Raw genomic sequence first — 16552 nt, forward strand, 5'->3', positions numbered from 1 at the left:
GACTCCCAGAATCTGCGTCTGAAACAAGGAAAGGTAACCGTGTTTGTAGGTATCAGATTTATGCTGCTGATCCCTTAATATTTTTATCTTCAGACAAAGAAGCTGTAGGTGAAATAGAAAGGAGAGAATTGACTAGGGAAATTTAAAACTTAGGTCAATTTTGGTAAGGGAAAATGAAAGGAAAATTGATGTATCAGTGATGAATAATTATGAAATATCATTGGCCAGTTTTCCCAAATATTAATTTATCCATATGTCTAATTTTCTATATGAAAAGAGAATTAAAGAATCCTGTTTTGTTTTCTGTGAGAAATGGTTTTTCTCCAGAAATAAAGATACAAATGTTATTTTTAAAATTTCTCTATTTCTCCATTCTTGTTAATAAAAAAATTCCTTATCTATAGAAAGATTCAGTATAAATACATTTTGCAGCTTTGGTCAAAGCCACACTTTTAAGTAATTGGCCACTGTGTTAATATGTCCCCAGGTTTCTATTTTACTGATGCTCCTTTTTAGAATTAAGCTGATCTGTCTTCATATTTCCTTCCCAGCCCTGCTGTAATTGACTTGGCAGTCCGCCATGCTGCATCCCAGACAGGAATCACTTGGAGAGGATATCCTGCCTCTCTAATTTGACTGACAGGACAAGCCCTGTTTTAAAATCACTGTCATATGCTTTTTATCAGTAAATAACACCCATGTTACTGAGCATGTACACTGCAGTAGACAGCTCTGTCTTTTTAATGTGCTCTCTTCCTAGCAGAGGAAAATGACTAAAAACAAGCAGGGTTTCTTGTGCTTGTAAAGGTCCTTCACTCTGAGGACAGTGCTTGTTGAAATCCAACATAGTCATAGGGTTTTTCTTACCACTTTGCAAGAGAGCCATGTCCACTCTCCATAGGTCAGCTGATCTCAAGTTAAATAAGCGGCTTCCCACACATTGTGATTTCCTTTTAGATTCCATCTAGACTCAATATTTTTAGTTACAATAAAATACAAAAACACAAACTTATCCTGGAAAGTGCTCACTATCGGATGCATTGCTACATCACATACCAAACTTTCTGTCACTTTTTCATTAAGACATTTGATTTTAGTTTGATGTATAGTGATGGTTTTTAAGTTGTATTTGCCTTAGGTATTTAGATATGTCTGGCTTTGATTTTTTGAAATTATATTTTGCTGTTACTCAATGAATTGCTATGGAAGTGATATATTAATTTGTAAAGGTGACAATATTTATAACAGTATCAAAAGAATACTATAGTAACTTCCCAGTAGATGTTTGGGAGTAATACATTTTATGAAGAGCATCCACAAATGTAGACATCACCAAGAGAGAAAGGCAAGCCCTGAACTATCACACAATGATCCTTGATGATTTATTTTTTCACCTAATATTAAAACATTCCACATATGTGCAAAAACCATAGGAAAATTATGGATGACATAGAGATGGACATTTCCAGTGGAGAGAACAGGAGATGAGAAAAGATAAAACATTAACAGGAGGTTGACATAGAAATAGGGATGTGGAAAGAATGGGGGAAGTCATCTATTTCAAACTTTGTCTTATTTCCAGAAAGGTTCTGTTTGGCTGAAATACAGGGTCCCAGAAAGGGGACCATGGAGATAGGGCTACAAAGCTAAGGGTATCTCTGATGGTAGGGGGCCTTTGAGGAGCTAAGCAGTGTGAATTTTAAAAGATGGCACTGGGAGAGTTCACACCTGCACCATGGAAAGGTAATCAAGCTGAAGCTAGGCAACTGGGAGATAGTTCAAGACCATCCTACAAGTAAGGGAAGATACGAGGAGGGTACAAATATAACATATCACATAAGTAAAATTGATATTCTTGGCCAATTGGGTATGAGGTTAGAATATGTGGTGACTTATGTGGGAAATTTGGGGGTAAAGTGAGGTACTAGTGAGATGTCAGATTACACTCTGTAGGCATTTGAGAAATATGGAATTGGAGATAAGCTGAAATGGATAACAGAGAAAGAAATTTCCATTTATTGATTGGCTACCATGTGTCAGGTATTTTGCTATTTAATAGTTTTAAAAGCTCCCCAGGTGAATCTGATGTGCATCCAGGGTTGGAACCTGCTGTAACCAAATCCTTCAGTACAATTAGTTCAGGCAATTACCGTTGAAGTTAGACTCCTAAAACTTTTCTGGGAGATTTATGAGAATCTTTTCAAAGCAATTTTTTATAAGTGATAAAATAGCAAACCTAAGTGATAGAAAACTCTAAAAAATGACAACATGCAATTTTCATTGGCCAACAACCATATATTTCTTTTTTTTTTTTTTTTTTTTTTGCGGTACACGGGCCTCTCACTGTTGTGGCCCCTCCCGTTGCAGAGCACAGGCTCCGGACACGCAGGCTCAGCGGCCATGGCTCACGGGCCTAGCCGCTCCATGGCATGTGGGATCTTCCCGGACCGGGGCGCAAACCCATGTCCCCTGCATTGGCAGGCGGACTCTCAACCACTGTGCCACCAGGGAAGCCCAACCATATATTTCTTAACCACACATACACACATAAGCACACATATACACATATGTATACTATATAGAATTTGGAGAAAGAAGAATCAATGCAGTTTTGTGCATTGTGTTATATTTTAGTTTTTTCTAGGGAAGTTGTGGGTTGCTACAATTAAACATAGGTTTTTAAAAAGTGTGGTTTTTTCATAATTCATGCAGTTCTTTAAAAGGAACACTCAGACATTCCACAATGAATGAATATATCATTCAGGTGGATGATAGGGCATATCTAGTGTCATCTGCTTCAGAGAAAGAATTCTGGCATTATTTTCAATAATGTTGTGACTTTTCTTAGAATTGTTAACATTTCCAGCAAAAAGTACTTTCTTACATGTCAAAGTTTAAGTTCTAGAAACATATCATATTTTAATTAATTTTGTATCACCTTGAAAGTCTCTAAATCACACCAGTTCTGAAAATATGCTTAAAGAACATGAAGAATTCTACAAAAGGCAATCCAAACTTATCTCTGATTGTCACGGACCAAATAGTGCTAAGAGCTGTCCCTGATATTTTCGACTTAAGCAGCAGAGAACTTCACCATAAAGGAGATTCACTGTGACAAGACGTAGACATAAAGGAATTTGTCAGCATCCCAGCATTGACACACTGGGATTAGTAATTAGGGAGATGTGTGTGGCACGGTGGCCAATGCAATCCCTATCTACAAACAGGGAAGGAGGACCACTTGAAGAAGATACAGGAGTAAACTTCAGTTTTTATACTGAGTTCCATCTGTTGTCTTTGTAAAAAAAAAAAAAAAAAAGTCACCATAATTCACAATTCAGAGCTAATATTACATCAGGCACCCAGAGGAACTGGAAAGAATGGGAGGTAGAAAATTATATTGGGCTGTGCAGAATACTTCCATAGTCACAATGAAAGGACGTTCTTTTGTTTTGGATATTTAGAGTAGAAAATCCTTTCTGGTTAGTCCATTTTATGACCTAAATACTCAGATTTTCAACATATGGTAGTAGAGATATTGCTGAATGAATCATAGTACACATTTTTATGGTAGTTGTTATGGTCCTTTAGTAAAGTGGCATGACTGGAAATAACCTGAGACCTTTTTACCATCCTGTAGAAGGACCACAGCTCTTTGGTTTGGTCTCAAGTTGCAAGCAGAATGCTTTGGAAACAGTCCTTACCATCTTCATGGAATAGTCAGATATTACAATTATCATTGGTGTGTCTTGTTATCGTCCAATGTAAATAAAGTACTTATTTAATAAAATTCTATGTAAATAAGATACTTACTTGCTGTGTAGGAGAGAAGTTTAGGGAATGGTTTTCAATATATCAGACCAGCATCCTCTAGCCCTGTGCCAGATTTTATCTTTGATTCTGGAGTGCTAGAGAATTACTGTCATGAATATGGATTATTATATATGGCAAATAGAAAACAGAGTTCTTTGATTAGAATATATATATATATATATATATATATATATATATATATATATATATATATATTAGTGTCTATCTATATAGGAAATTAGTACTCAGAGAGGTACATTGTCTTTCACAAGGGCATTATATGTGTGTGTTTCCATATATGTATATAATGAGGAGGGCACTGATCAAATTATTAAACATAGTAATATAGTTTAGGAGCTGAGTAATTAAGAGAGAAAATTACCTACAACACCAAGGGAGAACCATTTTTCAAAGCAGATGCCATGGGCAGATGGGGAGACTGGACCCTGAAGGAACGTCCTAACCCACTGGGATTTGTAGTCCAGCTATTTTTCTTAGGATGTAAAAAGGCTGAGCTACTGATAATTTGGGGAATGTGCACAGAGCTGGCTCTGAGTAGCACTGGTGTGAGGGAACCTCTGTTATAAAGACCGCAGAAACCCTCAACTTTCCCTTTGCCCCAACACCTGCTATGAGGGTTTTCTCATATCCTTAGGGATTAGACCTGAGGAAGGGAGGAAGTAATTGGACAAATAGTGTCCTTAAGTACAGATGCTTCTCCACTGATTCCTTAGCAGAATGCTCAGAGAAGGTCGTGGGAGACATTAAGACTTCAGGTCAAGTTAGAGTTTAGAAATTGGGCCTTCACCTAGTACCTGGTAGGAATGTTCTCTACCTTTCGCATGGGAGACTGAGAAAACACAATGCAGGACACTTCCTCACGGAGGCAGTCTCCACCTGCCCAGTCTCCACCTGGTCTCTGCCAGGAGCTTCTGGCAGTATAAGGAACATATCTGGTGGGAACCTGTTAACCAGAAAATAACTTGGGACATCAGTGACTTGAGTGCCAATTGTTCAAGGCTGGAGACAGTATATATTTTGTAAATGTGTTTGCTTAGTAAAGTAGGCTGAATTTCCTTTGTCTGATTTAATTACTCTCTTCTAAAATTTAAAAATATCTTCAGTAAGTGTATATTGAATAACTACTCCATGCAAAAAATACAATCAAATAAACTTCAAGGAGTGTGCAGTCTAATGAAGAAGATAAAACTTATAATCAAGTGATTATATTGCAAAGCAACATGACAAGTTGTAAAAGAAGTGCCGTAAAAGAGCCACAACATGCTTTGGATGTTCAAAGTAGGAAAAAAGGAAAGTAATTTCTCAGTGGACTCATGAAAGTTTATGGCAGAGGGAGTTCTGAGAAATGGTAGCAGAGGAACCCTCATGGGGAAGGGTGCGGAAGTGGAAGGACATGAAGTGCTGCTGGGGAACAAGCAGTGGCCAGGTGAACTAGAGCATCCTGTTGGCGGGAGGAGAACATACACCTGCTGCGGTACTGTGGGGAAGAATCACATAAGATCTTCAAGAACTGAGCCTAAGGAATTTTTCTTTTGTTCAATAGGCAACTCATTTGTTTTGTTTTGAGCACCCTAAATATTCAGTTTTAAGCAGACCAGCAAGAGGGATTTTTTGATGTGGATTCATCTGCGAGCTTGACATATAACCTCTAGTGTCTTGTTTCTGAAACTCTCCTCTTTTTACTGTGGTCAGTTCTGGTAAGTTGCCTCATAACTTTGGCTTGGCTCTTTTAGTCAAGATCACTGTCAGTTGTCACTGCTACTTAACAGCAGTATTATATTCACACCTGAATTTTATCTCCTGTCATCTTGGGAATTAATTTGTTTGTTGGTGGGTATCCACATGTCCCACTGTACTTGATGTTCTTTAATGACAGAAGCCCATTTTATTCATCTTTCTATGCCTACAGTCTAGCAAGGAAAGAGAAAGAAAACAGAAATACAATTGTGCCATGCACTGTCAAGTACTTTAGATACGTTATCTTATTATTCCTCCTCCAGACCCCTTTTTACAAGAGAGGAAGTGGGTACTCAGGAAGACTCAGTATTTTGTGGAAGATCACTAAGCTAGTAAAGTGTAAAGCAGGATTTAAACCTGATATTTAAAAATTTTTTTTTCTTGGAGTATAATTGATTTATGATGTTGTGTTAGTTTCAGGTGTACAGCAAAGTGAATCCATTATACATATACATATATATATACATATACCCACTCTTTTTTTAGATTCTTTTCCCATATAGGCCATTACAGAGTATTGAGACTGCCTGTGCTATACAGAAGGTTCTTCTTAGTTATCTATTTTATATATAGTAATGTGTATAGATCAGTCCTAATCTCCCAATTTATCCCTCCACCACCATCCCCTGCATATGCTTTTTTTTGTTCATTTTTTTAAGTTTTTTTAAAATATATATTTAGTTATTTATTTTTGGCTGCATTACATCTTCGTTGCTGTGTGCGGGCTTTCTCTAGTTGCGGCGAGCAGGGGCTACTCTTAGTTGCGGTGTGCGGGCTTCTCATTTCAGTGGCTTCTCTTGTTGTGGAGCACGGGCTCTAGGTGTGCAGGCTTCAGTAGTTGTGTCTTGTGGGCCCTAGAGCACAGTCTCAGTAGCTGTGACGCACAGGCTTAGTTGCTCCGCGGCATGTGGGATCTTCCCGGACCAGGGATCCAACCTGTGTCCCCTGCATTGGCAGGCAGATTCTTAACCACTGTGCCACCAGGAAAGTCCCTCCCCTGGATATGTTTTGACTAAATCTCTTTCCAATGTATCACATTGCCTCTAAGATGATTAACAGATGCTTATTTGATGAATACATGAAGGAGTGAATGGACAAATGAGTTGTAAAATATATTTACTTTAAAATTGATTGATCCAGAGAAAAATAGTATTATAAGTGGGTAAAACATGAGTGTCCCATCTTAAGAGACTGCCACTGATCTTCTGATCTTTACTGTTGTTTACAATAATATCAGGTTGGAATTGGCTAAGCTAATATGAGAATTTGAAAGCCACAAGTATGTTCCCATATTTTAACAACATTATAAATGTGAGGTGCATCAGTGCAGCTAGTAAGCACCCAGAGCCCAGAGATGTAGTTTAGGTTGTCAGTGTTTGGGGACTGACATTGCCAAGACATTATTGTCTCTTTTCTGCTTTATTAAAGGAGACTTGTAATGATGACTTCCAATTCTGGCTTCTGGCAACAACATAGAATGCTGGCTACTGAGTGTACAGGGTCCTCCAGGGAGAGAAACAGACTTTTTCAGTTATGTCTGTGTAGAAAGGTGTAGCTGTTTCCTTTGTTCTCTGTACAGAATGCCATACTGAGATTTAATTCTGATACAGATAGGAAATCTTTGTTAAATCCAGGTTTTATTCTGAATCCAGATTTACACTGGCCTTTTGTGTGGAAGAGAAAGTATCTTTTATCACAAGTGGTTTACATCTCTTGTTAACTCAGACCAAGTTAATTCACTCAACATCAGTAGGGAACCCAGTGTCTACCAGAGTGGGGTAGGGTGCTGGGACACAGAGGAAAAGGACACCATTACGCCCTTGAGGAGATCACAATCCAGCCAGCTTTAGGTCAGAAATCATGAAGGCTGAATAAGAAATATCAGACTTGAGCACACAGAAGATACTACCCAAGGGATTCTTAACTGCAAGGGAATGGAACAAAGATAAAGCCAAACCCCTGGCCGCCAGCCTGTGGAGGAATGTGTGCGTGATATGTGTTATGAAATGTGTGCTCAATCTCCACGATACAAGTTCAGCTCTGGGAGAGGACAGAAGTGTTCTGTGTGCCTGCATATATAATAGCTGTATATTTTCACTAATGTCAGTAAAGATGTTTGCGGAAAGCTAGGCTGCTCTTTTTATAGACATATAAAAGCAGCTATTGAGCGTCTGGAGACACACTTGGCTTTGTGCTATAAAGGTTCAGTTAGGGATTGTAGTCATCGTATTATCTGGAGAAAGAGAGAAGTTGGGGTGACCGCAACAAAAATATGCATCAGGGTAACATCTCCAGTTTGGGTAAACAAGGGAAATACATTATGTTGTAGGCCAAATTGGAGATGTGGTTTATTCTAAGAACTGGTTGTTAGCTGAGTCTTATTATAAAGAATCTTAGAAGTTTTAGAACAATATGGTCAAAAAGTAAATATAGCATATGTCTATTTTTCCAGCAAATTTTGAGTGACTAGACAGAAAGTCAATAGCCTTAAAGCTTTTTATAATATCCTTTTGTGCTGTCTTTTGTTACCTCCCACTTTTAACTTCTCATGACTGCCTGTTACATACTTATTTACTTATTATTTTTCTTTAAATTTAAGGAGGTCTTTGTGCTTTGAATATAGAATATATACTCCATTAAAAATACGACTAACAGTCATTGATGCATGCATTGGACCTCCTAAGACCCTTTCCAATGCTTTTCTCACTGCATACTCACAGAAACCCTAAGTGATAGCTGAGGCAGAGTATTTTCTTCATTTCACAGATGAGGAAACTGAGACTGGGTACTTAAAATCTTTACCTAAGGGCAAGGCTACTAAGTGGTGGGTCTAAGCCTTTAAAATGGAACTTCTAACAAATTCTTTGCCTTTTCCATGAGGCCACACTGCTTTATGACAGCCTGTGTAATTTCAATGAGCCATGGTTCTCTGAATCTAGCCTAAGACTATCTTCTAAGGTTGACCTGAGTATCCAGCTGCCCACAGGAAATTTCACCCAGCTCTTTCTCAGACAAGACAAATGAAGGTGTCTCTCCATCTCGCCCCACTATCATTTTCTAGCAAACTGCTCATCTGTTTTCTATTTTCTGTCTTGCTGTTTGGGCCACCATTCTGTACATTTTAAGAAACTCACAAAATGGATGAAATTAAGAACTGTTGCAGTATACTATCTTTATAATTTTCTATCGTAATATAAGCGTTATGCTTTTCAGGGTGGGATTTGGAGAGTGTAGAGGAGGAAAAGTGTTTAGAGTATATATCTGTGCATTTTTAGTTCCTTCAGGTATAAGGTTATTTTAAATGTAACAAATACTGAGCCAAGTGGTATTTCTATACATCCATTCCCAACTATTAATTTTATTTTTATCAAGTTATAATGAAACTGATCACTATAAGTGTATAACTGAAACAGCTGATACGGTGATGCTACTCTCTTCTAGGTATTTTACTCCCTATGGTACTGCCTCTTTGCATGAAAACATTAAAATTTAATCGGTAATGTCTTAGCCTCCAAACTTTATTGTTTCTATGTTATTTGCTATTGTTTACATATTACTTTAAATTTACACTTAAAAAGACAACACTGACCTTCAAGGAGAAGTTAAAATATTCTGAGAGTAGAATTTACTAACCTGACTACATCTGGGCTCAAGTAGGGTCTAATAACTACTTTCTGTAAATTATAAATCTGTTATTTACGTTTCTTTCTTATCTCTGTTTTTATTATAACTTGTCCTGAGTTCTGCCTTGTACTTCTTGTTTGGATCATCTGAGTAATACAATTCAGTCAATTGTCTATAATGACCAACCTGTCTGTTTGGGCCGTGCCTCTGTGTCTTGGAAGGAGTGCCAATTTGGACCCAGCTGGATCAGCCATTGCCACTTGTTATTGTGCCTTGGGCAGGCCACTTAACTTTCCTGAAATGTCCTAATTCTACTTTCCGGGGGTGGCTGTGAGATTAAAACGAGTGAATGTGTATATGGTTGACAAGAAAATATCCATGAGGGTTATGTTGCTTTCTCCCATTATTTCTTCTCCCTCCTTTTAAAAATTCAAACACATATAGGCTATATCTACATGTATAAACAGTTTGATAGTTTGTTAAATTTAGTTTTTATAGGCTGATTGCAAGTTAGTTCCTTGAATTGATCACTTTTAACTAATCACAATCAGGAGACTGGTTTTACTTTTATACATATCTCAGTTATTTTACTGGTTTTAATGAAAGGAACTACAACTATATGCTGATAGTTCTATTTTAATAAATCTTTTTCATTTTATTTACCAAAAAACAAATTCATATCCCAGTATAAAATAATTTTCAGTTAGCTAATTTTTATGTAAACTTTGTAATTATTTTGTGAAAAGAAACTCACCTCATCTACTTATTTTGAATTGTCCTGTTTGTGAAAATGGTTTTTGCATACCTACCAAAACTGCATTCTGTAAAGATTTAAAACGTATGGTTAGCTTCATTATATACTTACTATAACTATGCATCCTGATTTACTATAACTATGCATCGTTCTCTGGGCTATGGAATACTCAGCTCTGTTCTATCCCATTATCAGATTAGAAATAGTGCTCAGCATTGCTGGAAACTATGCCCTTTGAATCAAAGTTAAAGTTCCCAGGGAGAAACCAATCATCCTATCTACATATCTGTCACTCACTCCTCCTACCCTGGACTAAACAGAGAAGAATGTCTCCAATATATGCAAATAGGAACTTGTTTGTGTAGGGTGAATTTTGTTTATTTGGGTTTTGGGTTTTGATTTTTATTTGTTTGTTTTGTTTTGATCGTTCCCTGGGAGAAGCTCAAGCCAAAACCAGGTTATTCCCCCTGGTACTTTATATGGTCTACAACAGAGTTTCATTTCATCATGTCATACTTAGGGAATGACCAATCTTTCAATGTGCTTGTAAGGGCTAACTTAGGAATTATTAGTTATGTGCCATTCATCAACAGGCTACACTTTGATGTACGTTTTATTGCTTAAGTCAATAGCATCTGAAAATCTAATCTTCTGTAAGCGTGTTTGCTGAGTGGTACTTAATTCTCCAGAGCTTTCTCTTTCCTGTTTTCCTCCTCTCTATCTCCAGACCTGTTACTCTCTTATGCAGCTTTCCCCCCCCACATCTGGCTTTCCTTTAGCAGGCTACAGATCAGATTTTTAGTGCTTCAGACCAGAGGTCACAGCTCTGATTTAACCCACAAACCTAAGGTATTTATATTTTTGGTAAATGTTTAAGCCTTCAGGTGTTTTCTAAAACTATTTTTTTAACTTCTACTAAAACCAAATATTTTGCAGTTCTTATAACTTACTTTTATTTAATTATTTTATATTGACTCCCATAGCATAATACATTTTATTGTTTCAACAGAATGTTAAAATGAGTTAAAAATAGTGAATCATATGTTTCACAATTTGGTAAATTCTATCTATGCCATCTCATTTGGCCATCACAGCAACCTTATAGGGAAGATTCAGTCATCCATTGATTACACAGATATTTTTTAAACAACTATGACTTTGCAGACATTATTCCAAGTCCTGAAAAAATACAGATGTGAATAAAATTGACCAAAGTTTCTGACTCACAGAGCTTTCATTCAAATAAGAAAGGAAGAATATAAGCAGAAAAAATAAGTTAGATATATAGCGTATTGGTGATGAATGCTAAGGAGAAACATAAAGCAAAAGGGAGATTGGACTTGGGAGGGTGAGGAGGAGACTGGGGTTTATTTGTGATTCTAGTTAAGGTGAGACCTCACTAAACAGGTGATGTTTGAATTAAGCCTGACCTTTCTGAGGGAATGAGCCACGCAGTCATCCTGTGGCCCAGCATTTCTGGAAAGAGGAAGAGCATTTCCAGAATGGGGAAGAGGGAGTGCAGAGGCCCTTGGGCAGAGCCTGAGTTGGGGTCAGGGGCTGAGGAACAGGGAGGACAGTATGTCTGGGGTGAAGGGAGTTAAAGGGAAGCTAGCTAGAGGTGAGGTCAGAGAGCCAGCAGGATGATGATGACATGATTATTCCCATTTTATAGAGGGACAGAACAAAACAAAGGAAAAGATCAGATCGGAGTGGTTCTGGCAGATCCCCCCAGCCCCACCCCCGCCCCAGTGGCTTAAAGCTAGTAAAGGGGCAGACCCAGGGTGACTAGTTGGAGCCCAGGCTTGGGGGTTGGGTCTTCTGACACAGTTTTCATCTTTGCTCTGAACAGTTGACATTTTATTTCTCTCTTTGCTCATCTCATCTTTGGAGAGGAATAAAGCATATCTGCTTCTGGAATTCTTTGAGGAAAAGCCAATTCTTTTCATTTTAAACTCCATTCTTCCTCCTTTTTAAAGAATAAGTGGCATATCAAATTGAAAAGGCAGCGGCCAGTATATATCACACATATTCTTCACTTCAGCCTTATTATAACCTTGGGTTAGTGTGAAACATGAGAATTCTTTAGAGGACATAAAAACCTTCATAAATTAATTATGCTGCTCACTTAAAGAGAATTTGTCCTACTAAAATATTGGAAAGAAATTTTTGATGTATTATCGTAAGAGGATTGTTGTTATTTTAGGTGGTGAGCTCACCTCAAACTAGTTAGCCTTGCTAAGCCAGCACTATAAGTCACCCCAGCCTGGTGGTCTAGATGCTTTGTAAATGAATTGTGTGCAGCTAAGACAATGCATCAGTTGTTTCTGTCTCTGAAAAGAATTCACATAAAAATGAAAGTAGCTCAAGAGAAGGGATTGTTGATGAATATGACCTGAAGTAAATTGCTCTTCTCTAAACCAAGATCCAGGCATTATATTTATAGAATTCACAGACTGTTCTTACTATGATAGGTCACTATTAACCCTTGAACAGTTTGGTTACCCAAAAATACTACCAAATTCAGAATTATCAACAGTCTGAAGGAATTCTAAGGTCAAAAAATAAGTGACTCCTTTAAATGATGGGAACACTTCATCATTCCCTGTCTCTTACGGTGACATCTATTAAAGTAAAATCCCAGATTCTTGTTGAATATTTATTGGTTGTAGTCACACAGAAACATGGTGACTTAGATAAGTCGTAGCATAAAATATGTAGATGACAGGGTTACGGTTAAACTATTGGGTAGAAAATGAAATTTTAGTGCTGAAAGAGATTTTGTAATTCATCACTTTTGTGCTTTTAGTGCTTTGTTATGCATATTTGTTTTCCATTTAATCCTCAAAAGAACTATAGGGTATGGGTACTGTTAATATCCTCATTTTACAACTGATGTTTAACTGAGGCACAGAATGGTAACGTAAATTCTTCAAGGTCACATATGTACCAACAGAGCCAATGTCCTGGAATTTATTGTGAAATACACCTGTTAGCACCCGTTCCACACTGATACTACTTTCATTATTCTAACAGTTTTTAACCTCACAGTTCTCTTGTCCCCATAAATAAATCTATTGCAATATCCAGTGGATTTTTCCTTTCTTGGCTTATTTCATACTGTTTCCAACTTACCATAGCTTACACTGAGATCTTTAACTCCTTGTGTCTGAATATCTTCAGCAAGCCACTATCTCCCATTTCTTGGTCTCCCTCCACTCCCAGAGTTCTGTGAATTCCCAATGCCTTGCCTGTACTTTCATCAGATCATTCCTAATTTGATTAACTCCAAATTGCCCACCTGGCCACTTTCTAAGCCCTCAATTTAGGTAGGTGATGACAGAAATGGAGACGAGGAAACAGTTGAACCATTGGACTCAGCAGCTTCTGGGATGTGGCTGTTGGTATCTGAGTAAAGCATGACTCATGACTCCAAGGTTTTGACTCTGGTGACTGAGTGAACAGAGAATGTAAGAGAAGGAAAGTTTGAGCAGAGTGATGGGGCTTATTTGTTGGAGAGGTCAAGGCTGAAGAGTAAAGCATTTAAATTTTTTAATGAGTTTCTGCTTTAAAACAAAGTGAATCAGTCATACATATACATCTGATGCCACATCCCTTCCCTCTTGCGTCTCCCTCGCTCCCACCCTCCCTATCCCACCCCTACAGGCGGTCACAAAGCACCGAGCTGATCTCCCTGTGCTCTGCGGCTGCTTCCCACTATCTATCTACCTTACGTTTGGTACTGTATATATGTCCATGCCTCTCTTTCGCTTTGTCACAGCTTACCCTTCCCCCTCCCCATATCCTCAAGTCCATTCTCAGTAGGTCTGTGTCTTTATTCCTGTTTTACCCCTAGGTTCTCCATGACATTTTTTTTCTTAAATTCCATACATATGTGTTAGCATACGGTATTTGTCTTTCTCTTTCTGACTTACTTCACTCTGTATGACAGACTCTAGGTCTATCCACCTCATTACAAATAGCTCAGTTTTGTTTCTTTTTATGGCTGTGTAATATTCCATTGTATATATGTGCCACATCTTCTTTATCCATTCATCCAATGATGGACATTTAGGTTGTTTCCATCTCCGGGCTATTGTGAATAGAGCTGCAATGAACATTTTGGTACATGTCTCTTTTTGAATTATGGTTTTCTCAGGATATATGCCTAGTAGTGGGATTGCTGGGTCATATGGTAGTTCTATTTCAGTTTTTTAAGGAACCTCCATACTGTTCTCCATAGTGGCTGTACCAATTCACATTCCCACCAGCAGTGCAAGAGTGTTCCCTTTTCTCCACACCCTCTCCAGCATTTATTGTTTCTAGATTTCTTGATGATGGCCATTCTGACTGGTGTGAGATGATACCTCATTGTAGTTTTGATTTGCATTTCTCTACTGATTAATGATGTTGAGCATTCTTTCATGTGTTTGTTGGCAGTCTTTATATCTTCTTTGGAGAAAAGCCTATTTAAGTCTTCTGCCCATTTTTGGATTGGGTTGTTTGTTCTTTTGCTATTGAGCTGCATGAGCTGTTTATAAATTTTGGAGATTAATCCTTTGTCAGTTGCTTCATTTGAAAATATTTTCTTCCATTCTGAGGGTTGTCTTTTGGTCTTGTTTATGGTTTCCTTTGCTGTGCAAAAGCTTTGGAGTTTCATTAGGTCCCATTTGTTTATCTTTGTTTTTATTTCCATTTCTCTAGGAGGTGGGTCCAAAAGGATCTTGCTGTGATTGATGTCATAGAGTGTTCTGCCTATGTTTTCCTCTAAGAGTTTGATAGTTTCTGGCCTTACATTTAGGTCTTTAATCCATTTTGAGCTTATTTTTGTGTATGGTGTTAGGGAATGATCTAATCTCATACTTTTACATGTCCCTGTCCAGTTTTCCCAGCACCACTTATTGAAGAGGCTGTCCTTTCTCCACTGTACATTCCTGCCTCCTTTATCAAAGATAAGTTGACCATATGTGCGTGGGCTTATCTCTGGGCTTTCTATCCTGTTCCATTGATCTATCTTTCTGTTTTTGTGCCAGTACCACACTGTCTTGAATACTGTAGCTTTGTAGTATAGTCTGAAGTCAGGGAGCCTGATTCCTCCAGCTCCGTTTTTTGTTCTCAAGATTGCTTTGGCTATTCGGGGTCTTTTGTTTTTCCAAACAAATTTTGAAATTTTTTGTTCTAGTTCTGTGAAAAATGCCAGTGGTAGTTTGATAGGGATTGCGTTGAATCTGTAGATTGCTTTGGGTAGTAGAGTCATTTTCACAATATTGCTTCTTCCAATCCAGGAGCATGGTATATCTCTCCATCTATTTGTATCATCTTTAATTTCTTTCATCAGTGTCTTATAATTTTCTGCATACAGGTCTTTTGTCTCCTTAGGTAGGTTTATTCCTAGATATTTTATTCTTTTTGTTGCAATGGTAAATGGGAGTGTTTTCTTGATTTCACTTTCAGATTTTTCATCATTAGTGTACAGGAATGCCAGAGATTTCTGTACATTAGTTTTGTATCCTGCTACTTTACCAAATTCATTGATTAGCTCTAGTAGTTTTTCGGTAGCATCTTTAGGATTGTCTATGTATAGTATCATGTCATCTGCAAACAGTGACAGCTTTACTTCTTCTTTTCCAATTTGGATTCCTTTTATTTCCTTTTCTTCTCTGATTGCTGTGGCTAAAACTTCCAAAACTAGGTTGAATAAGAGTGGTGAGAGTGGGCAGCCTTGTCTTGTTCCTGATCTTAGTGGAAATGGTTTCACCATTGAGGATGATGTTGGCTGTGGGTTTATCATATATGGCCTTTATTATGTTGAGGAATGTTCCCTCTATGCCTACTTTCTGCAGGGTTTTTATCATAAATGGGTGTTGAATTTTGTCGAAAGCTTTCTCTGAATCTATTGGGATGATCATATGGTTTTTCTTCTTCAGTTTGTTAATATGGTGTATCACGTTGATTGATTTGCATATCTTGAAGAATCCTTGCATTCCTGGAATAAAACCCACTTGATCATGGTGTATGATCCTTTTAATGTGCTGTTGGATTCTGTTTGCTAGTATTTTGTTGAGGATTTTTGCATCTATGTTCATCAGTGATATTGGCCTGTAGTTTTCTTTCTTTGTGACATCCTTGCCTGGTTTTGGTATCAAGGTGATGGTGGCCTCGTAGAATGAGTTTGCGAGTGCTCCTCCCTCTGCTATATTTTGGAAGAGTTTGAGAAGGATAGGAGTTAGCTCTTCTCTAAAAGTTTGATAGAATCAGCCTGTGAAGCCATCTGGTCCTGGGCTTTTGTTTGTTGGAAGATTTTTAATCACAGTTTCAATATCAGTGTTTGTGATTGGTCTATTCATATTTTCTATTTCTTCCTGATTCAGTCTTGGAAGGTTGTGCATTTCTAAGAATTTGTCCATTTCTTCCAGGTTGTCCATTTTATTGGCATAGAGTTTCTTGTAGTAATCTCTCATGATCTTTTGTATTTCTGCAGTGTCAGTTGTTACTTCTCCTTTTTCATTTCTAATTCTATTGATTTGAGTCTTCTCCCTTTTTTTCTTGATGAGTCTGGCTAATGGTTTATCAATTTTGTTTATCTTCTCAAAGAACCAGCTTTTA

The 16552-nt window shown here is 37.7% G+C and overlaps 1 protein-coding gene across 7 annotated transcripts in view; it reads left to right on the forward strand.

The window, feature by feature from the left end:
• Nucleotides 1-16552, forward strand: part of PRKN (parkin RBR E3 ubiquitin protein ligase) — a 1310471-nt gene that overhangs the window by 160976 nt on the left and 1132943 nt on the right. The gene's annotated exons all lie outside the window — the stretch shown is intronic.

This window comes from Mesoplodon mirus (assembly GCF_964341445.2).
Source record: "Mesoplodon mirus genome assembly, chromosome: 10".
NCBI lineage: Eukaryota > Metazoa > Chordata > Mammalia > Artiodactyla > Ziphiidae > Mesoplodon > Mesoplodon mirus.